The sequence below is a fragment of the Varroa destructor genome, unplaced genomic scaffold, assembly GCF_002443255.2.
Source record: "Varroa destructor unplaced genomic scaffold, Vdes_3.0 BEIS01000007.1, whole genome shotgun sequence".
NCBI classification, from domain to species: Eukaryota; Metazoa; Arthropoda; class Arachnida; order Mesostigmata; family Varroidae; genus Varroa; species Varroa destructor.
Genome location: NW_019211460.1, coordinates 22,279,164 through 22,301,557, shown reverse-complemented (window position 1 = coordinate 22,301,557; position 22,394 = coordinate 22,279,164). Strand labels below are relative to the sequence as shown.

Below are 22,394 nucleotides of genomic sequence, written 5' to 3'. Positions count from 1 at the left end.
AGTAGTAAACGTAGATAGATATATTGAAGATAAATCACAAACGAATGCACGATGGGCTGGCGTTTACCCTTCAGACACAGTACAAACTTCTGGCGGGCGATCGTTAATTGACCTCATTGCAGAGCTTTGCACAGTAATAAACGGTTCGTGAATGTATTTCTACGATGTAAGTTAACAAGCACTGCTAACTTGTTTTTTTACAAGATTTTACAGATTACGCATTGTTGTAGTCTTTATGTGTAAAAAGTGCTTAGAGGATAATGGTAATTTGATTTTATGTTACGGAGATTGTGGTCTGACGAGCGAGACTTTTTTCAAAGACGACTAAATTGTAACACAAAAAGTAGCTGCTAGCGTTGTGTGCTAACATTAATTGTCTAACAGTTCGTTGAGTATAGGAATATGCATTAAATGCTACAAATTACAGACTTCGTAAGCACGTGCAGCTAGATATAATTTATGGAGGCACGCCAATATTAAGCACTATAAACCTCTTCGACCATAGTATACCATATTATTCTGGTGGCGGTCTAGCTGAACAGGTTTCCTACTGCAAAAGACTCTTTAGATCTAGTATCGTTTTATCGGAAATCTGGGCAGTATTCCTCATCAATCCGTTAATAATTACAGTATTATACAAGCAGTTATAAATTACATAGTAGCATCGGGTGACAATTGTTAGACTCAGATTGGGTACCTTCGTGCCGCAGATGTAACTCAGGCGTCTGAGATATCAAGTTTGAAATAGGAGAACTACCTGGAAAACAAGGTATCTAAGCAAAAAGAGGTCACAAAATATTCCCGAAATAATAATTACCCTATTAAAAGCTTGATTTATAATTTTATATTTCTGTGATTATTATCTAAGATAAGCAGCTAACAATTTACTGTCGGCTGACTCTTTAATTTAATATTAATTACAAAGAACTGCATTGTTACATAATTTATCCTAAATAGCAATAAACTGTTTCTTTCATATTAGTAATAATAAAAATAATAATTAATTTTATATGATAGTATAATAATAATAGGAAATCGAAATAAAATACGAATTATATTATTTTTCAGTTATTGGAGGCGGGTGTATAATACCGTTCAATAAAAAGACACCGGGTAACCAATAAGCTAAAGATTGTTATGTTGCTATTATAAATTGGACTTATTTTTGCATATGTAAATTCCTCAATTGTTGATTTATACTTGGAACTAGAGATCTTATCCCTGAGCGGTTTCATTCAATGCAATTTTTTTTGTTAAACGTAAATGTTTTCTAAAGTAAAATGCTTTCTAGTTATTGAAAAAAAAAAACAGTTTTTATTAATATTATTATTGTAAAAACTGTTTGTTTTCAACGATTCAAAGTGGACGGACTGTGTCCATCAAAAATTGTTGTCACTTCTAACGGGTGAGAACCAAAGTTAAACAACTTTGAGGTCTGTGCGTTGTCGGGAATCCCTATTTTGTTTTTTTTTTCTAAATTCAAACTGGCTTGTAAGCACTTGCTAATTTTTGAGAGTGTTTTATTTCATATAAACTCACAAGGTAGACTAACGTGGGACAAATGGATTATCAAACGAAACAGACAATTCAATATTGAAGCTACAAGACTTGTGATTTTGGTTAGAATGGCTAATATTTTACAATTATTAATCTTATCCAGATCAACAGTTGTAATTAATTTATTATAAGGTTTTATGAAGCTTTACGGATAGAAAGAATCCTTGGGAAGCAAAAACACTGATACATTTTGTAAGCTGCAATTTGTCCACTTAGCGGAACAAACATATCCGCTTAACTTTCTCCGCTAACTATCTCCTGCAGTGATTAAAGCAATTGGACAAAGATATTTTGATGCTTCTACAGACTATATTGTAATCAACATAAAATATTTTGTATAAATACTACTATAAATAATCGTTTTCAGACGTGGCTTTGAGACTTATATAACTGTAATAGAGAAACGAACCGTCGATTTCATTTTATTAATGTATTTCCTGATAAATATATAACAATTACATGCGTGAATTCGCACATTTTTTCAGTTTTCGCCCGGTGTTGCCGTTAACTATTATTTCAGACGCATGCTTCCCAAGATGCAGCGAGGTGTGACTACGTTCGATTTAAATAATATGTATATATGCAAATAGACCACCAAATTTCATGAATAAAAAATAAATAAGGCAGAATAATAACATATTTGCCCACAAACGACAAACAAATTTGGTAACTTAGGTCAAAAAATCGGGGGTGGTATACTTCGTTTCGTGCTGGGAAAAGCCGGTCGTTTAAAGCAATCCTTAAGAGCGTTACCAAATCTAAGACTAAAAACACTTATTTAGATACGGAAATCCGGTGATCCAAATGACATTGTATTTATTTTCTACCATATTTATCAGCATTTATCCACCAACGTTACGTGAACTTGCCGTATATATAGCAATATAACAAGCGTCATCTATTAGCACGAATATCTCTATCGATTCACACTATGGAATCGCTGAAGTCTACAATTATGTATTATACACCAAAACTTTCTCGTCCAGAATGCGCTTTGGCCAATACCTTGTTTTTTTATAAGAATTAACGGTTAAGCAAGATAAACTTGAAGTAAACATTATTAAGTCAATCGCATAGAAAATATTTTGCGAAAAGTCTAACCGGAGTCTATTCTAAAACAAACTGAATAAACATCTTTGCTGAGAAAATCATATAAAAAAATAAAAAAATTTTCCTTGCTTGGGTCAGGTAGAATTTAAAGAGACGCCATTATTTTCTCCTGGCATTGAAACGTTAGCTGTTGAAACACGTCCCATAGGTGGGTAATTCAATGATGTTTGTCAATGTTTTTAAAATCTATAGGTTTTTTAGAGGAATTTAAGACCTGAATAGGAAGATGAAAAATTGTAACAGGAGTTAAGCTTCCATCGGCCAGTTGCACCATCAAAGCTGCTGTCAATTTAGTAGGTCACAATTAGGGTGACTTTCAAAGATCAGCTATTTGAATTATGTAGTTAACTGCATTTGAAGCTGATGCAGGCTTCTTGAGCACAAATCTCGTTCCATCTGAACAAACGGCTGTTTATGATAAACTGTTCATTCAGAACAGGCACTCGTGCCAAAATCGATACGGTAAATAAGCGTTTCATGGATAAATGCCGGCGTGTTCACTACTTTAAGAACGCGAAGTTAAATATATATATAGACAGCAGCTCAACTTAAACTTAGATAGTAATTTTTTTTCTTTGAAGAAGAAAATCTTCTCATTTCGGTCGAACTGAAGTTACATAGACTATAGCTATCTGTGAGCCAACGCGTCCAAATATTTCAGTCGTCAAACTATATAGGTCCTAAATAACAAACGTAAATTAACATTTGCAACTACGAGAGAAAGGCATAACTGAGTTAGTAAATTGCATTAGAAAAGGAAGACAAAAAGGCTTTCTTTATTCTCGACTCAGTTTCCTCACGATAAAACCAATGCGTTTTAATCAAACACTCTCAGTTTGTTTTCCTGCATCCTTTCCTAGGTCGATCTGCATTAAACTTCATTAGCTGATACTTATATTAACTTCGGATGAATTTATAATTCACTTCGAGTATTTAAATACAATGTGTATATACACTTGATCACTTTCGAATCCCGTTATCTTGTAATTGGCTAAACGTGCCTGCTTAACAGGGGAAACGTCTCTGTGTTTATGAAACCTATTCTTTTTTGGAGAGGTTAACGGAGTGATGCATGAAGCAGAATGTCAGAAAGCTGTGAAACACCAACGCCTATGAATACACGCATATTAGTCATTGAGGTTTTGGCTAGGTAGATATAATATGTAATACTGCAAACTAGGTTACATTCAAATAAAGGAAAATGCCTGCAATTGGTACCAGTGCTAAGGCTCAACCCCACCAGGTGACAATTGCTTACAGCATTTTCTCTGTATGGCGCCAGCGATCGAGCTCCTGAGCAGCATCTACTTTATATTAGCTCAAATAGGTACTAAATGACGACGCAAGGTAGCCCAGCGCGAATTTACATGCGGTAAAAACTAAACCACGTATGAATACCCGGCAAAGTTACTGTAAATTTCTACTGAAGTGCAGACGCCCATGCGACTTAGCGCCTGGTGAAAGTTGAAGCATATCATCAGTTGCTAGAAGCTGCGCCGAGACCTGATCCCAAGAGCCAAATGGGAGAGGGCGATTATTGCATTGTGATATTCTATTCGAGCTCAATCTAAATCGAGAAAAAAGAAGGACAAAAAAGTCAGATCAACTGAAATGCGACGGTCGAGGCCAGTTAGAAATTGATAAGGTTGTCGTGATTTTTCCTGTTGATCTTTTTCAAAACAGTGCGTGTATTTCACGGAGGCCATATTGTAATTTGTGTGTTGAGTTGGCTCTCCAGTCGTTGGTGGGTGAAGTGTGAATTGCGATTCTGTTCTGTCGAAGGCGCTCAAACTTCATCCAGGTATTGATGGTCGGCGAAGACAGATATGAACTGTATTCAGTTATGACGGTTGTGCTTATCGCAGCAAGGTTATCGAACAAAGGAGAAGCTTACGCCTTGTCGATAGAGGTACGGTGGTGATTAACTACTTAAACGAAGATTGCAAGAAACCGGCGTTCAGATCTAAACGCTTTTTAATTTATTGCCAACGCTCCGACGAAAAGTTACGATAACGACAACAACAACAACGTCTATTTAATTATTGTTCGGTTTTTTCTAATTTTGAAGAAAAGACACTGCTTTCTGAAAATTTGGTCATAGACAAAAACAGGGTTTCGAAATAGTGTTTACTTACGACATTCGAAACAGACAGCCCGTTTGTATATAAGCGAATACCAATAACACAGACCAACTGAACGCGATCTAACTTAATATATCGCTTAACGTTACTGAAAGGTAACCCGAAATAGTACTATCCTCGCACATATATAGAATATATCGAAATTTTTATAGTTGCACCTATTCATTTTTGGTCGATCCTTTCACAATGTAACTCGGCAACCGAATATTGTGGGTTAAAGTGTTAGCATGAAATATTCGTTAAGATGCAATATTTTTTTGAGCGAATTTTGAAAAATGCATACTGTGGCGTTTAAGAGACATTGCAGAGCGACTAGCAGCCGTAAAGGACAATGTATTTTGGCGGGAAACTACAAAAGACTTCTTTCATAGGCAGTCGGATACTGATGACTGGTTATGTGCAGGATACCATCAAATTAGAAAAATTGGTCGGCTTTTGGTAAATGAAGGAATTTGCTTTTGCAGGCCATTCTCCCGACCACAAATAGAAGAAGTCTATTTTATTCATTGTTGATTGCTTTTTGTGTACAAAAAACTGCGAATGACACGAACAAACATGGTTCTGGTCTCACCGTTTCTTATTTGTGATTTTCTGCAGGGGAGCAGTTTGCAAAAAAACGTGTGTTGTTTAATTTTTACTGGTAACATATCATGTTGGAGCAGCTGTTATAACTATAATACAGAGTATTTTATCATTTGAATTAACTATATTTTTCTACTGCAGTGTTTGTTCCACTGCCCAGTGACAATAGGTGTTATTTTTAAATATACGCTGTTTTAAACTGCATAGCGAAAATATCCTATGATAAATATTGTGTTTATTGAAATTCCTAATTAATTTAGGCAAGGCGTTTTCAATTTACGTCCACAGGACATACTAAACTTAGATCGTGTTGCACGGGTCTCTACACTCACGATGTTTTGTTCTAGATCACTGCGATATAGTATTCAAGCATCGGAATAAGTATACGTCAATAGGGAACGACTGAGAAAAAGATGGGGTTGATAGACAACAGAAAAAGGGGTAAGTTATCAAGGCACGCGCTCAAACGCAGTTAGTTAATGTTTCATCGTTCCGACAGTTAAGGAGACACGCGAGGTTTTAGTCCAGAAACGTCATTTCTTTGGTAGATTGTGCACTTCTGTTAACATATTGCTTAATATGCCACTAAAATTAGATCTAGCTATTTTTACATTGATAAAACATAAAATAAATGTTTCTACAAAGGTTACTTGAATGATCAATTTTTGTAGTCGCAATGCTGGGTCTAAGAGGCAAGGGAAATATTTTCCTCATGCCTGGGAAGAGGTGCTCCTTTTAATCAATACAAGAATGATTTTTTATTAACATATTGTTAAAACCGATATTATTGTTTGAGCTTCTTCTCACAAAATGGCTACCATACGATCGAACTGAACCTCAAACAGCAATATTTTTTATTCAGTAGCGTAAATATATCATCCATTTAGATGGTTTACGAATATCCGGAAATGAGCGGTTTGTGTCGAGGGTAAATTTCTTATAAAAGCAGTTTGTATGATAAGGCCGAAACAACTCAAAAAAATTTAGGGTAGCCGCGATATATGTGGCATCTTATGTTAAGTATCTTCATTCACACAAGTTGTGTAGCATGTGTGGGACTTGAAGCAGTGACTCCTGATCTCTCAAATGTTATATTATACAACTAGCTCAAACTCATTTCTTTTGACCAAGGCCTCTATATAAATTTTCAAGTTAATTTTACCCTATGCTGTTATGAATCTTGGATATAAACATTTTAACCTGAATATTTCAATTTCTTCATAATAGCACCAGTTCGCTGGTACTTCTGGCAAGCCTATTTCTATTTTTTGCTTATTATAGACTTCGCTTGCTTTGTTTTTTACTGTTGCACACACGCAATTTTAAACTCGAATTTGGCGCGCTTGATACGAATGTGGTCCGTTAAGGTGGTACCAAATGTGGTACAATTGACGCCGCTACAAGCTCGTCGTCGTTTAGCTAGTGATGCTGATGGTAGCTAACACTTGGTGGTCGTAGTGGGCTGTGCACAACGCCTGGCCTGACGTCATTTGTCGAGTAGCTACTGCTGCAGGAGACTTGAAGTACAACTGCAACAGCGTCCGCAGTAGCGGTGGTTGACACTACACGGCTTGGCCTGGTGGGCCTGCTGCTCGTCTTTACCTTGATTGGACTTGTTCAAGCGACAGAATCAGTACACGCCGTTTCGTAACTATTATCTGCCAGTTAACTACTGATCGTTGCGAGGTGAAGCAGCACAGGGACGATAAACGATCAGCTAGTTAACCGGGAAGGCTGCAAGACGAACAGACAGGTAGGCAGGCAGGTAAGAACTGCCAGACTTCGTCGCACCATTGTAGCCGCCGGCCTGTGGTGAGGTGAGGAAGCGCCGTGAACTTCTACTAACTTAGGACGGTCAGCCTCGAGCAGTCGTCGTAATCATGTAATAACGTTGTGTGTGGCACTTTCACCTGGGATACAATAAACCGGCGACCAGCAGTAAACACAATCGAGCCAACTTCGAGACATCCAGGTCTCACTCAGCTAACGTATGAACGGAACCAGCAGCAGCAGTCTGCAAACCCTAGGGACACCGTAATGGTGAGTCGTCTGTGAAGAGTGGTTGTATAAAAATGTTGTTTTTTCTTCCTTTTTACTTGTGCTGGTCGATCAATAATTGTGAATCTTGCGGCAGTGAATGGGACGTAACCGAAGGGCCTGAGTACAAGCCACGACCGAAGACGGCTGCGAGTCCGTCGCGTGTTGTAAGTGTTCATTCGGGTATGGCTGGTCGATGTCGATATGCCTACTGTCCGTTAACACAGACAACAGCAGCAGCAACGGTAACAGCGGCAGTTGCATGTCCAGCATCGGCCTAATTGTTGTCCCTAACATCAGCACCCTCAGCAGCGCAGTTCCTGCGGCGGCTCCAATAGGCGCAGCTACGGGGTTCCGTGCGAGTCATCAGATAACCAACTATTGTAATCTAATGATTAACGAATATGTCGGAGTGGTAATAGTGTACGACATTGCCGTGCACCGCCTTTCGTGAAGATCTCGTCTCAAACGACACCAAACACCCGTTGTATCGGAGGGGGCAGACATATTGGGGTGTTGTGGTGGTTGACCCAATTGGAGTTTATTCCAGTCAGTTTGCTTGTGAAACTATGGCTTTTTGTTTGCGTTCCCCGTATCGACGTGTTCACTGGCGTGTGGAAGTTGAGATTGTCTGTCTATATCGGTGCTGCGGTTACAGAAAGCAGGTGCTTACTTCTAGCAAATTTTTTGATCAAATAAAGTGTGGAAGTTCTAGTGGGCTATGAGAGGGAGCTATGGGTAGCCATGTCTGACTCACTTGGCTGTTACCTCTCGCAACGCATGAGTACAACGTAAATTACGTTTCAAACACAGTGTGTTCTATTTGCATTCCTCGTTTTCTAACAACTTCAGATAAATGCAAGAAACTAACGAATCGATTAATGTTAATCCATGATTCATTGAAGGCCAGCTGTCGACAACCAACCCTATCCTACGGTGTTTGTCACCTCTGATGTTTGTATGATTGAGACAGTATGTGTACACGTGTACATGCGTGTGCTAATTCACTTGCCTTCAGCAGTGGTTATTATCCTCATAGTCACTACATCGGAAAAGACGAGAATTTAATATTTACCTTCGACATTTTAACGCGACGTAAGGGGCATTTATTATGGCCCATCAGATAATTTGCTTGTATTCTGGCACATATTTAATGTGGTTAGTGTTTGTAGCGCTTCGATTGGTCTTGGCATATGTCTGATTGCTAAACCTATACCCTATGGTGTTTGTGTGAATAGTTGTACAGATATCCTTTGTAATATATGTATACATATATTCATCTGATTGTCACTGGTGTATGGTCACAAGTTTCTGTGCTTCAACCTCCTACCTACAATACTGTAATATTACAGATAGTATTCCTAATTTAACCCAATAAGGTGAATCGGTATCTCACAGCGTTTCCCTGAGGCCTTCAGTGCTGCAAACAAACACTACTGTTAGTTCCGGTACATGTCATAAATGTATGCATATATGGCAATAGGTCGTGTTTGCGCGATAACTCTGTCCAGTGCTCGAGTACTAAGACAAACTAAGGTGAGGTAGAAACTGGCGTGCTATGCTAACAACAGTAGTAGAAATGTTTGCTACTTAAATATGCTAGTGAGGAAACGATGCTTAGCTACGATTGGCTATTCATGTTGATGCCTTTCGTTCCGGCGCTAGCAGAGGGAGGCTATTGTGCAACATAAAATACAACTAATTAATAATAATACTACATATAACATAATGTTTGTGGCCATTCTGAACTTTGCTCTAAATTGGCTACTTCGGTGGGGTTGTCTGTATAATAGAATAGTATTTCAATTTTTGTTCAAGCAGCGTTTTATCTAGACGTAAGTACAAGTAGACTGGCAGAAATAAATCTAGGCGTGGTTCTCGTGCAATCTACCAACGTAATTTTCGCTCTTGCCACTTCGACAGCATTAAGCAATCACCATCAGTAGTTAGTGGTTTCGTAGTAGAACGGCTGATGCGAGTCCGTCTTCGCAAACGCAGGTACTCGTGCAAAGCATCTTAATGGACAGAACACATACATCGATCTTGGGGCGCAGAATTATGTAAATGTGATCCATTGCCGTACGCAATAGACAATGACTGACTCACTAATACATCATGGATGGACAGCCCAATCGTAAAGCAACGGATAGATGATGACCGAGGAAAAGTGCTAGTGGTAACAAGCTAGTTCCGAATAGGTGAGACTGTCATCTACTCGATTCATCGCTAGCGCCGCTTAAGTGTATCAATGATCATCAATAGGGCAGTATTATCCTGACTCTTAGCAGTAATAGTACTAGATAGTGTACTAGCATTGTTTACCAAGCATGTGGTAAAAACATAATTCTAGGACGGTAATATTACCACGGCGGGGTGGAAAGCGCAGTAAATGTTTCTTAGCCGAACATTTCGTCCTACATTGTGTGGCTTATCTGCAACTTGGCTGGCCACAACTCGGAATTTGCTATAACACTATGGACGTTGCACAAGGCTGGAACATCTAATCGGGTAGACGAAAGCTGTCCGCCCGCGTTTCTTATTCTATCGGTCGCTGCCCACCTCACTTTTAACTGCGGAAAAATCCATAGCAAAATGAGGCGTTCCTTTTCGGTTTCCTAGAAAGGTAATAGATTTAATAATTCAAACCGAGCGCCGTGGAGCTACCTTTTTTGGTCTTAAGAATCACTGTAGCAAAATCAGTGAGAGACATCCTGGTACCTATTAAGTATACTTATTACACATCTAGGGTTTAGTTCTTCCTTATTCATTCTATTGCGTAATACGTATCGTGCTATGATCGATTAGGCGTATTATTAAGCATAACTTAAGCTGTTGTTAACAGCAAGTTTTAACATTTTACTTCGTAATGTACATATAATTGTGCTTAGTTCAAAATTATACAGTATTTGAAAGGATTTATATTTAAGGTCTGATGCTAGAGTGTTGGTTATCCAGGGTCGAACACCAATCTCAGTTGTGTGAGCCAAGCAGCAATACACGCTGTGAGTGAGCTGCAATCGCTCTGGGCAACAGGTGATCAATTGAATTGCCTCTAGTCTCAAGGCATATTAATACTGACAATCGAGAAGTTGCCGGCGCTGAGGCATTCGACCAGTCACTTTCCGTTACCGTTATCGAGCTAACGACGCCAGTAACATTCAAAACTAACGTAGCGAACTAACGACATAAAACACGATGTAACAATCTGTAACAAAAAAGTATCCACCGGAAAAAAAGACTTTAGTTGTTTTAAAGGCGAAAGATGGTGCAATGCGACTAAAACAGCTCAATTTTATCAGCGAATTGAAAAGGGGTTGTCGAATGTGGTCATCTTGCGTAAACGGTGAGATTGAAGTCGATCAAAACGGATATGACGTTCCAGGCGACGTAACTCTCTACTACATAAGTGTAGCGTATTTTTATTTATATTTATTATTTGTTATTTGATGCCTTATCGCTGCGATTATATTGTTGGGCGTGCCAGTCGAACTCATCCTTTCGGATGTTCTGTAGGATCTCCCCATACAATCATAATTTAACTTCTCATATTAGTTTGAGAAACTATAGAAATTTGTGAATTATGATGTTGAGCTGTTGTGTACCTCAAGGGAATTCTTCCCGATTGAATATCGAAAATTTCTTGACCCTATTTATTGAAAGCGAACTAGGTAGCTGGCATACAATCGAGAACCACTCGAGTGTAGCTAAAGCTCTGAAGCTCAATTTAGACGGGATCAGTAAGAATGTATGCAGCACGTTATGCACAGCCGAAAAAAATATTTTGTTAATCGTGCATATCACGATGTGTACACTAAATCTCTAAATTTAAAACGAAACTTATCGAATTCTTTGTGTAGACGCGTCATCGTTTGTAAGTGACATATTGAATAAATATGATCTTAAGTATCTTGTGCTGACTAGCAGGGCCTGTATCATCCTTTTGAGCCTGCTAGGCTTTGCTTATACCTAAAGGTGTCGTTTGCTTGCCGTAAGTCGGCAAGCGCGACCGGTCTAGAGAAACTTGGATGAGTAAACATTGGCTGCCACAGCTTGGAGGTTATATGCCGTTTAGAGCGACGTAACGGTAATATGTTATTTATTCGTAGACCATTTTATCTGCATGTTCAAGTATTTTTTCTAAAACTCCACCTAGGAGTTAAAATAGTGCCCATCGTTTTCGTGTTGACCGATTTATTCGTCTACATGCTGCTGTAATGGGCTTTGGCTTACCGAGATTGGCAACGATAGACAATAGTATGGAAAGCAGATTGATTCTCTCCGACGCAGTTAATTTTTAAAAATAACGTTAACAATAAATGTGAGCATCAGCAGCGTTCGTAGCAGCTAAAAAGAGCAAGTGTTTTTTTTAGTGACGGCGTATAAGAGCAAAAATATAGTTGAAAACTTCAACTTGAATGCTCTGTCTGTATGAGTTGCCTAAATCATTACGTTCAGTAGGTTCTTTCAGAAAAAATAGATATCTAGCGTGGATTGGAAGTGGAAAATACAGAAGCTACTTTATCGTATATGTTAGCCTTGTATAAATTATCATAACGAATACGAGAGAAAATTCATAAATTTAGTGTATTGCTTTACAGTTGATCACGAGCTGTTTAGTCAATATCGTTAGTTTTCCTGGTCCTTTGAGTTACTTTTACAGCTAGCGCTATCAATTCATATGGCATTCTCTGCCAAGTAGTTCAAGCGAGGTTAGCATTAGCAAGCGAGGTTCTATTTTTGTCGATCGTGCGGCAATTGTTTTACGTCAGACCCGCTAACTTTTGATTTGTCTGCGGTGCTTAGAGTCGACGGCCCGTCGAGGGGCGCGAAAGTGCCATGCAAGTCTGAGCGCACCGTATTCAGATCACGATAATTCAGCTTTCATAAAACCTAGACGTCATTGTTGCTTTTGATGATGCTGTATCACCACTGAAAGATATTTTTATAGGAACGACACGTTGTCAAAAACAGAAAAAAGCAATTGTGTTGTTACTTCTTCTGATCACTTTACGAGTCAAAAAAGCTGGACGCCCGCTTTAGATGTAGCGAGGTAGCCATAAGGTTGTCATAAGTATACTAGAGAAAAATGCGCATCAAAGGCGAATCTCGCGGATTTTCGAAGGGAGCTTCGAATGCCACGTCCAATATCGAAGGCGATCCTCAGTACTACACCTTTACGTATGGACCATGGCAAGTTGCTATTAACGGGCCCCCTAAACAATGATTTAACTTGCCTGGGTATCGTCCATTGTGGCATGTACAATTTTTCCTCCCTGTGCTAGAGTGTCTTTACATTGTACGTGTGCCACTTGACCAGTGACGAAATTCGGTAGAACAGGTTCAAGGCCATAATTGCAGGATAAAACAAGATTCGGAATCTAATAAAGCAAAAGTGCACATTTTTTGCTAGTTTTTACGTTACTACTAAAAAGGTTTCAAGCGAATAATAGGTACGAGTGAATATGCTAGTAGATAAATATGTATTTGCACCGTTTTGCATCTGATAAACTAACGCTAATCGATGTTCCTTATTTGCTTTCTCTTTCCAGGTGCAGCCAGACAGGTGCCAGTTGTTAAACTAGTGGTGCTCAGTTTATGCAGTTGTTTAGAGAGAGAAGGGGAAGAAAGCGAGAGGGGAACGAGACAGAACTTTGATATAGCTAAGCGATTCGGGTAGACTCTCAGCCCTTCAGACTCATCCGGTTTCGTGGGATTGTCCGCGGTGGAAGAGTATTCTCATCTGAAGATTTGCGGCGGTGCTCTAATCTGCAATAGGAGGTGGTGTCGTGTCCATCCGATCCGTTTCGGTGTGGGTGGTCGACCCCATCGCCACTGATTTTACAGCGGGAATAAGGGTCTCGTTTGGACATCTCTCAGCCCAGGGGCGTTTGTTGCTCACAAAGGGTTTTCCGTCCATTGTCTCCGCCAGCTTCATCGGCGCCAGCAGCGTCCATCTTCAGCAGCACTTCAACAGCGTGGCCTCTTCCGTCGGCTGATCGAGTTCGAGTTGATTGACACCCCATCGGTGGGGTTCCAGGTCGTCTACAACTGCTTCATCTGCGCGAGCTTCCACTGGTAAATTTGTTGAAAATGAAATTGGATTGTTGGCGTTCCACAAACATACAGACAAACAAACTATTTACGATGACGAAAATACACAAAGACGTATACTAGAGATTTGAATAAGAAAAGGGCAAGTTAATACTGAATGATCAATACGCAATCGGACTGATCATCATTGCAGCGTGGCTCTCTTAAATAAGACAACGCTTAGACAGTGGCAAACAGCATTGCAGCCACTAACTGGTTCACTATTTTTTGAAGGTAGGAAAATAGTGTGATATCATAGGTAAATTGATAGATAAGTCTAATAGGTAAATGACTCTAATAGAGGTATATTATCTATATTCAGTCTTTTAGACTTTTCACGTTGTGATTCTGATGCAGTTCTATATTCTGATATTTGGTGTATGAAATTTCAAACATGCATTCACTATCAAAGTGTGTACATTCGTAGACGTATATACTGAAATGGATTATCCACTCGACGGGTGGAAGTTAGTTCGAACTTGATTCTTTATATCGCCACTTCGCCGTTTATTCATTCTCATTTGCGGACAGGTTACTAATCACAGCTTCACATCTGTGGGTGAAAACGGGGGTGAAGCGTATCAGTTGTCTTATCGCTAGATAGGTTTAACCTTAAGCTCGAAAGGAAAGGTATAGAATGGTTTAACTTTGACTGACCAAATGGGGAAAGAATGGGCCTGGCAAATCTCTGACGATTGAGGAGTGAGTTCTTGCATTCGGACTACGGTTTCATTTCTCCAGTCTCCTGCAGGATCGACGAATTTTCATCATTTTCTTTTATAGGCCGTTCAATCTTTCTATCTTCGTAGTACCTATAATTGTTCTGCTAGAAGTCGAGTGAGTTTTCCTATATCTTCATATGTCACTAACTAAATAGCTTTAGATTAAACCTGGTTTCGTTGTGGGTGCGTCGATGGTGAAAAGTCACCAAGTGTTTTTTTTTTTTAATAGAAGAGGCATTTGCTTGACATGTTTTTGCCATGCTAACTGGTCTGCTAAATGGAACAGGTATGAATCAGAAAGGCGTGCGTGATTCTATTGAGTTAATTAGGATCGTTAAATGTGCTTTCTGGCGTGCCAGTTTTATCGAGAAGCAAAACCTGCGTTTATAGAATCATCATATCTACATGTATAATCGAAGGTGAGGTGCTTTTCTGTACATCAGTAACATCTGCATTGCCGACACGACGAAGTAATCGGGGTGCGCATCTCATGTCTCTTCATTAAATAGCAAGCTATCACGAAGTTAAAGTAGTTGTTGGCTGAAACCATTAAGAGCAACTTTTTTTTATAAGAGACCGAAAAAACCCTTTTCATGAACGAAGGACGTGGGTTGATGCGTCGCTCATTTCAGGATTAGTCTCAATGACTTTGGCTTCAAATACTGATGGAGTAATTACTATCATCAGGAATCACTGAAATTTTTATTTAATTTTAATAAGAAGCGTCACTGAGATGCGTCTGTTGATGTAAGTCGTTTGTCATAATTCTTCTTTATCAAACCATGATTGTTTTACAGACAAGACGAAAAAAAACGGGTGGTTTCATGAAGCGATTTTCTAGGACTGCTAAAAAAACTTTACCTATAAAAAAAGTAGGTATTTTTACGTTTCCTGATTGCTGCTGTTGTACTAAGACTGCATGAGGCTCTCCCGTAATTGGTGCTCTCATCCGGATCCAATCTTCATGCTGCCTGCAGGTTCCTGGATATTAGTGCGACTTTGATGGGTTAACTGCGCCAGATCTCTCCGTATTTCCAGTATCCTAATACATATGAAGCAGTTGACGTGGCAAAAAAGCAAAAAATCTTTTCTGTGAGATAGTAAGTCAATCAGATCACCAGTTTATTGTAGATAATAAGAGAAACGGTTGTGATAGGCAAATACGAGCTGTTTAGTCAACGAGTCTGACGTTTGGGCCTGCTGTGACTTGTTCACGAACTTGATTTTGGGTGTATTGATGCGTTGTGGGTGCTAACCTTAGGCCGTGTGTGGCGAGCCGTCAAGTGCGGAGTTCATAGAAGAAGCCACGCCAGCCGGATCGATGGCGCGAGATAGTCTGGACATGTCTGGCTCAGATTCGGAGTCGGAGTCTCTTTTGGACAGCATTCCTGATGGTTCTGTCCGGTTGTCCTCGGCGTTCAATGGACCTACCGCGCATCTAATGTGGCGACCAAACTCGCACAAATTCGATGATCGTATCGTACCTCTCAGCGAACCAGCTAAGGTGGGTCGTTCGGTAGCGAAATTCAAGCCGGCCGCGCACAATGCAATCTTCGACTGTAAAGTGCTTTCGCGAAACCATGCGTTACTCTGGTATGAGGATGGCCGGTTCCTCATTCAGGACACACAGAGTTCGAATGGCACGTTTGTCAACAACGATCGTTTGTCAAAGGGGGCCGAGGAGTCGTCCCCACGCGAGATCTTCTCGGGTGATATTCTGCAATTTGGTGTCGACGTAATTGAGAACTCAAAGAAGGTGACGCATGGCTGTGTAATTGCATTGGCACGCCTTTTTCATCCTGATGGATCAGAAGCAAGACCTTTGCCGAATGCTACAAGCGATGCGTTCAGCTCGTTAACGTGCGGCCAACGCCAGAGTCTTGTACAAGTGGTAATGGACGCCATTCAGCGAGAGGCTGCTCTTCGCGATAAGGTTCAGTCATTGCAACTCGTAATCGAGCAGTTAATGCGTGCTGCCGAACAATCCTGGGAGGCGATGATCGATGAGGAACGTCTCCTTAACAAAATCGAATCTCTGGAAACGAAGCTAGCAGCAATTGGCGAAAACAACCAGACCGTCGAAATCAACAAGCTGGTTCAAGCTAAGGAGACGTATGAGGGCGTAGCAAAGGACTCCCTCAGTTCAATTCTCCAGGAGAAGCTTATGACATTGCGAAAGTGTGACGAGTTGCAATACTTGCAGAAGATCACAAATGAGGAGTTGACTCAGCTGCAGACATCTAATGAGGCACTTAAAGGACAGCTAGCAGAGATGGCCGATAAATGTGACGCAATGAAACAGCAAAGCGAGTCTCTGCTCGAAACTCACGTACGTGAGAAAAAGGAACTTGAGTCAAAGATCGCGCAACATCACGAAGAGCTAATGAAACTGACGGACAATATCGCTGTGTTACAAGCCGAGCTAGCGGCACAGAAACAGGCTAATAAGCCCAAAGTTGAGTCACCTGTGAGTGAGAAAGGTCTTACGATCGAAGATGCAGCAAGCGAGGCTGAAGACAAAATTTCTCTCGACTCGTTTCAGGGTGAGACAAAAAACAGTAAAGAGATTGTACGGCTGGAAGAGACCTTGCAACAACTTAAAGCAAAACTAGCGAAGGTCGAAACGGAAAAAGCAGACCTACAGACTGAGCTCGGTGATCAGAAGAACCTCATCGAAGCGACCCGGGCTGATCTAGGATGTAAAATCGAGTTGCAAGTCCAACTAGACATGTTTAAGCGGGAGAACGCGCAACTCGAGCTGGAAGTAGCCAAATACAAAGAGCAAACAAAACAACTGGATGCCCTCGCAAAGGAAAACGCAGAACTGAAGAAACAGCAGGAACAAATATGGGACCTTCGTACTGCGGGCCACCAGGAACCTCCCGGTTTACAAAAGCCAAAACCAAAAATGACTAACGTGGATGTACAGGTTTCAGCAGCATCGACTACCTTCGCCCCGCCTTCTGTAGCGCCGCCTGGCGCCGTCGACACAGAATTAGCCAAGGAGTTGCGCAACCTTCAAATTAAACTTAGTACACTGAAGCAAAGCTACGCTCGTTGCCTCGAAGAGAAGGTAGAGATGCGTAAAGAGTTCGATGAAATGGCGAAAGAATATGGCGGTGTGGCACGCCAACTGAATACGGTTTGCCGAAGCGCCGTTGTCCCACTAGTCATCCTCTGTGTTGCTGTGGTCGCGGTGACGCAGCCGTTCTACAGTATATTCGGTTCCTCGAAGTCATAGTCGAGAGAGTTGTTAATTTTTTGAATATGAGTAGTAACAATGCTAGAATAATGATAATGGATCGAGTGGAGGGATTTTGGCGGTTTGTAGACAACAACGAGAATAACATCATCAACATTGGTGTCCACTACGGCGTATCTTAAGTATCGGCTCCACTTTGGAGAACGTTTAAGGATCAAAAAAAAAGATCGTATTACAACCGCGGTTGAACGCTCATGTCGAAGACAACTAGGGAAAATATTGTTGACATATGAGAATAGAGTTGAAAAGTACGATGAAGCAAGCTAAAAAGATGGTTACAATATTAGGGTAACCGAGAGATGTAATAATGAAGATAATGAAAATTGAAGATTCACATAAAGCTGTTAGCCTAACGATAACCATCAACCACTATGGTGGTTCACATGATGGGTCCTATATACGCCATACTTTGAGATGCACTCCCACAAACAGACAAACGGTGATTTAGGCCTCGATTAAAATTAGCCATTGATCGAATGAACTGTACAAGGTATGAGAAATGACTGAAGGGATCCATGCTTGATGCATCGGCAAAGTGAGCAAAGTGCAGCCGAGTGGAATAAGTTACATAGGAAACAGATGTGCAAGTGGTGATGAAACTAGAAAACGGAAGTGCTGTTCTGTACACTATGAGGATACATTTGTAATTACCATTGCACTAAGACTTATTCGCGGCTGGTAGTAATTAGCAGATAGCAACACCAGTATGCGCCGAAAGTTTCACGATATCGTGGGTTAACTTTTGCCACACTTGGCGAGATCTAAGTGCGCACAAGTTACCTAGTTTGTGTGATGTACCACCGTCTATCAATTACCGTCATTCGTTGACGACTGGTTCTAATAATTTCGCCGTCGATTTGCGTGTTTCGATAGTAACATTCGAATTAAAAAGTAATGAGTGGCCGAATCACTCTCAATCCTGGCTCCGGCAATTATAGTAGCGCGTCTTGTCGCCAAGAGGTTTCAGTTCTAAAAAACTCCCTATTATAGGCGAGTGATTCAACAACAGCAATATAGCAGCATGAATAAACATGTTACTTCTCAGTGTGATCGATTCCCCCAGTGAAGTTGGCCTAGGTTTACTAACTTGGCCATTGTAGCTTGGTGGGCCTGTGTCTCAGCATAGCGCCCATTTTTTTGCTACTGACTATGACTAGCTGTAATGATACCACATTACGAGCGACAGATGGACCTCTGCGGTGACCAAACGGTTGAGAGATCCTTGTTTAGTGCCAAAGAGACAAAAAACGAAAATACGTTTGCTTTTGTTAGTTCGCGAATTCGTTAGTCTATGTAATAACTTAATTTATTTTGACCATGTCCGACAAAATGTCTATATGCGTAGCTAGTTAGCATGCGGTCATTGTCGGGGCAGAGGATGTAACAGAATTTGTCCTAATATTTTACAGTTATGTCCCTGCGATGCTTGGATTCGAAGGTTCTCCAACAATGTTCTCTTTATTGCATACACAGAGCTTGCGCGTGTGTGTGGCAATGGTCTTAGGAAATCATATTTGCTATGACTCGAATAGATCACCAGAGTGAATCTGCAGTGGTCTACAGTGGCAAATAAAAACCAGAAAATACTTGAACAACGAGGTGTCAATACGACTCGTATCCGAAGGAGAGTGACAGGTGGAAAAGACGGCAGCAACAAAGAGTTAAAAATTCACAGCAACAATTAAGTACAACGACAAAAAGAACAACAAACAATACTAAAAATAACCGTAATAAGACTATTGAAGCACAAAAAAATATGCAGTAGTTCGTAGCCCGGTTCGGAGGGCTGTCATAAAACCCGAAACTGGGAATACTCATAAGACCGAATTTGACCAAGCATCCCGAACCGCATTAAACTAGAGTGTACAGTTTTATTTACATAATTATATATAAATGATATACGTATATATACATATAGAAAATTAAGTATATAAACATATATATAAAATCTGTCGAAAATGTGTCGAGACGCAGGAAAAAGGGATAGACGATATGGGAAGGATAGTCGAGTTCTTCTGTTATTCGTTGTTACAAGAGAAATAAATGAACAAATTGTACATAAATCGAGATTGACATTGGGTTGCCTCTTGACTAATTTCAGAGAAGAGAGAATGCGTGTTGAGTCATACGCTTTTTGCTAGTGAGTGCGTGATTGCGAAAAGTGTCGGCATTCTGCTTATATGCCTAGATTCACACAACTTGCTCAAGCGAATAGATATCGAATTTTGATTCAGAGGAGCGGTACGAGTACAAGTTTGGAGGGGTCGTTCGAATATGAGAGGATAGCGGCATCAGGCAAAGGGTGATTTTGATAGCAAACATTTAGCGTTTTGCTCTAAGACAGTAGACGGGATTTAGATATGTTTTATCCCGGTCGGCACAGTGACGCTGTACATAGCCAAGAGTTACTACCTAGCTAAGGGTACTTCAGTTCGATCCTGGGGGAATAAGTGTATATTGATGAAGTGAGTCAAACAGGTATTGATGAGATTTGAGTATTGATGAGTATCGACAAAGAATAGAGACGTGATCTCTTTTACTAAGTTTCGATAAATGTTCAATTTTCCGTGTGACAACAGCCAAACTATAACTGTGGCTGGCTATGCGTAGGGTGTCCACCCAGCCATTCAGCGACTGTGTAAGGCATGGATACGGAGTTCGTGATTCTCTGATTTTCCTCTTTTGCTCATCAGTCAACACGACGGTTCTCCGATCGATTCCTCCGAAGCGGCAGTGAAGTGGTCTATCCAATCCGAGTTCCGGTGACCCGATTCCTGACTGATTGATCAGAGTGAGAACCATTCACTAGGTGGATTTATTGATGCGCGTATTTTCGGCGCCACGCTAATGTTCACAGAACGTACTCCTGTTTATTCACTTCGCGAATTTCATGAGGATTTTCCGTTTCATTAGCACAACCATTTATAATAATTACTACACAGCCCATGGGGTTTCATTAATTTTGTATGTTCGACTTCCCAGCTCAGTTAGTTCGTTACATGCGTGTGGCATCAAGAAGTAATGTTCGGAACAAAACGAGATTGCCACGTATAGGACAGACACTTTCTACGTAAAAATGGCCCATAGCCCTGATAAAATAACCAATACGGCTTTAATCTAGAATAGCTAATGACGCCTGCTGTGGGGTACGGTTACAGAAAACCGAGCGCGAAGAACTGACGGTGCAGTCGGTGCTAACCTTAGTCATTTCCGGCCCAAGATGCTGAAAGTTGTTGACAAGGAAGTTGTAGATCTTATAGGAAGATAGTGCCACTGTTTTGTACCAAAATGATTACTATTATGTGAAGTTTAACTTTATGCAGGATAGTGCTAGAGCTACAATAGCTATGTGATTGTTATTTCACTAAGTTAGCTAACTATACTTAGCCAGATATTTTATTCTGCATCAACGCTTCTAGAGGTTATAAGGTTCCTATTGCAATGTATATAGCAGTGTATTTTTACGGCAAATACTATTATAATACGGTATTGGACACAATACGCGTACCTTTTTCCATCATCAGTTAGGTCTGAGTTTACATGCAGCGTTCTTGGACAACAATGCAGCGTTGAAGATAGTCTCGAACTGATTTGTAATAAGGAGGCGCTGTTTACGGCGAAACAACTTTAGTAATCGAATTTACAGGACGTACGCTTAACAGAAAATGTCTTTTCTGTGTCCAAGAAAATGTCGGTAAGCGTCTTTTACTACTGACCTTAGAGTAGAATTTCCCATTTGTGCTGAAAAATAATAATGCATAAAGTACAATGCTAGCTTTCTATTTTGCAATGTTTACTTGTCTTGCTTGTACGCTTATAAAAGGGAAACGAATAGGTCTCGAGAATAAGCCCAATAGCTGCCGTGTTGCCGTCGATAGTTGTACTACGTTGTACGATTTTTAAATCGTCACTGAAAAACCTTGACTTCCTAGACAATCAAGCTATAGAGTACCTATACGCTTAAAATAGGCATATCTATACGGGGGACTAGTGTTTTTAGGATATGTTTTTGTCCTATCTTCCTGGGCTACCGGCAGTGCCTCACATCTCGTAGCCTTGTATTCCACATCGTCTGCTTCACCCTACGCACATAGTACGCAAGTATTCACATCCGTGTTCCCAATTTTTACCACATGTTTGAAACGGTCCGTGTCTTGTATCTGTGTCAGATGACTTTAGTGGTAGGTTGTTAAGCAAACGAGTAACCTGACTTCTACACGGGACCGTCTCCTTTGCCAATCAAACCAGCCGTACCTTTAGTTTAATCTCAGTCATCGAATTAAATAGATGTCAGTGACAGTGTCTCAAATACTGAAATTGTTTTAATAAAGTAATTGATGTGATTAAAGTTTAGATCAAAATCTGAATCCAAAAGAGCTGCATCTAGACTCGGTAATGGAATGGGGAATAGCTGCAATGATTACAAAAATTAGGTATGATCTCGAATTTAGCTCATTGTGTTTTGCAGCGTTGGTATCGGTGTTGGTATTTGGTCACGATATCGTCTTGACAACCTAGTATTATCTATCACTTATCCACTATCACATAATCTCAACTTTTGTTAGTACGTATAACACTTATTTGAAGTATTCGATGTTCGTACATAGAAGCTGCGATTGGGTTCACAGAAGTTGATGGCAGAGGCCTCGCGGATTCGATCAATCTTAAGTGATAGGCCACCGTGGTTGTCCATTATTTGTTATCATGATCTGGTTATGGTAGCGTGGTATATCATTACGAAAATAGTTAGCTTGAACAAGTCTTATACATAACAACTGCTTCAAACTGAAACAATAAGTACAAGTATCGTGTGAAAACTGGACGCGTACTTTGAAAAATCCAGATAGTTCGGTGTAACAACTAAAAATTAGTTAAGCATTTAGTTGGTGAGCT

The 22,394-nt window shown here is 40.3% G+C and overlaps 1 protein-coding gene and 1 long non-coding RNA gene across 15 annotated transcripts in view; one reads left to right on the top strand and one right to left on the bottom strand.

The window, feature by feature from the left end:
• Positions 1 to 22,394, top strand: part of LOC111254525 (uncharacterized) — a 139,459-nt gene that overhangs the window by 3,118 nt on the left and 113,947 nt on the right. For 5 of the 14 annotated variants that reach the window (XR_015317285.1, XR_015317286.1, XR_015317284.1 and 2 more), the window contains exons 1-2: positions 5,738 to 7,430; positions 12,977 to 13,502. The gene's annotated coding sequence lies outside the window, so the exon portion shown is untranslated. The other 9 variants (XM_086975098.1, XM_086975097.1, XR_015317287.1 and 6 more) reach the window with 8 other exon arrangements.
• LOC147754455 (uncharacterized) lies at positions 4,618 to 9,447 on the bottom strand. The gene is made up of 2 exons (XR_015317290.1): positions 9,323 to 9,447; positions 4,618 to 8,847 (listed from the first exon to the last, which is right to left on the bottom strand). It is a non-coding gene; the product is annotated as an uncharacterized LOC147754455 (long non-coding RNA).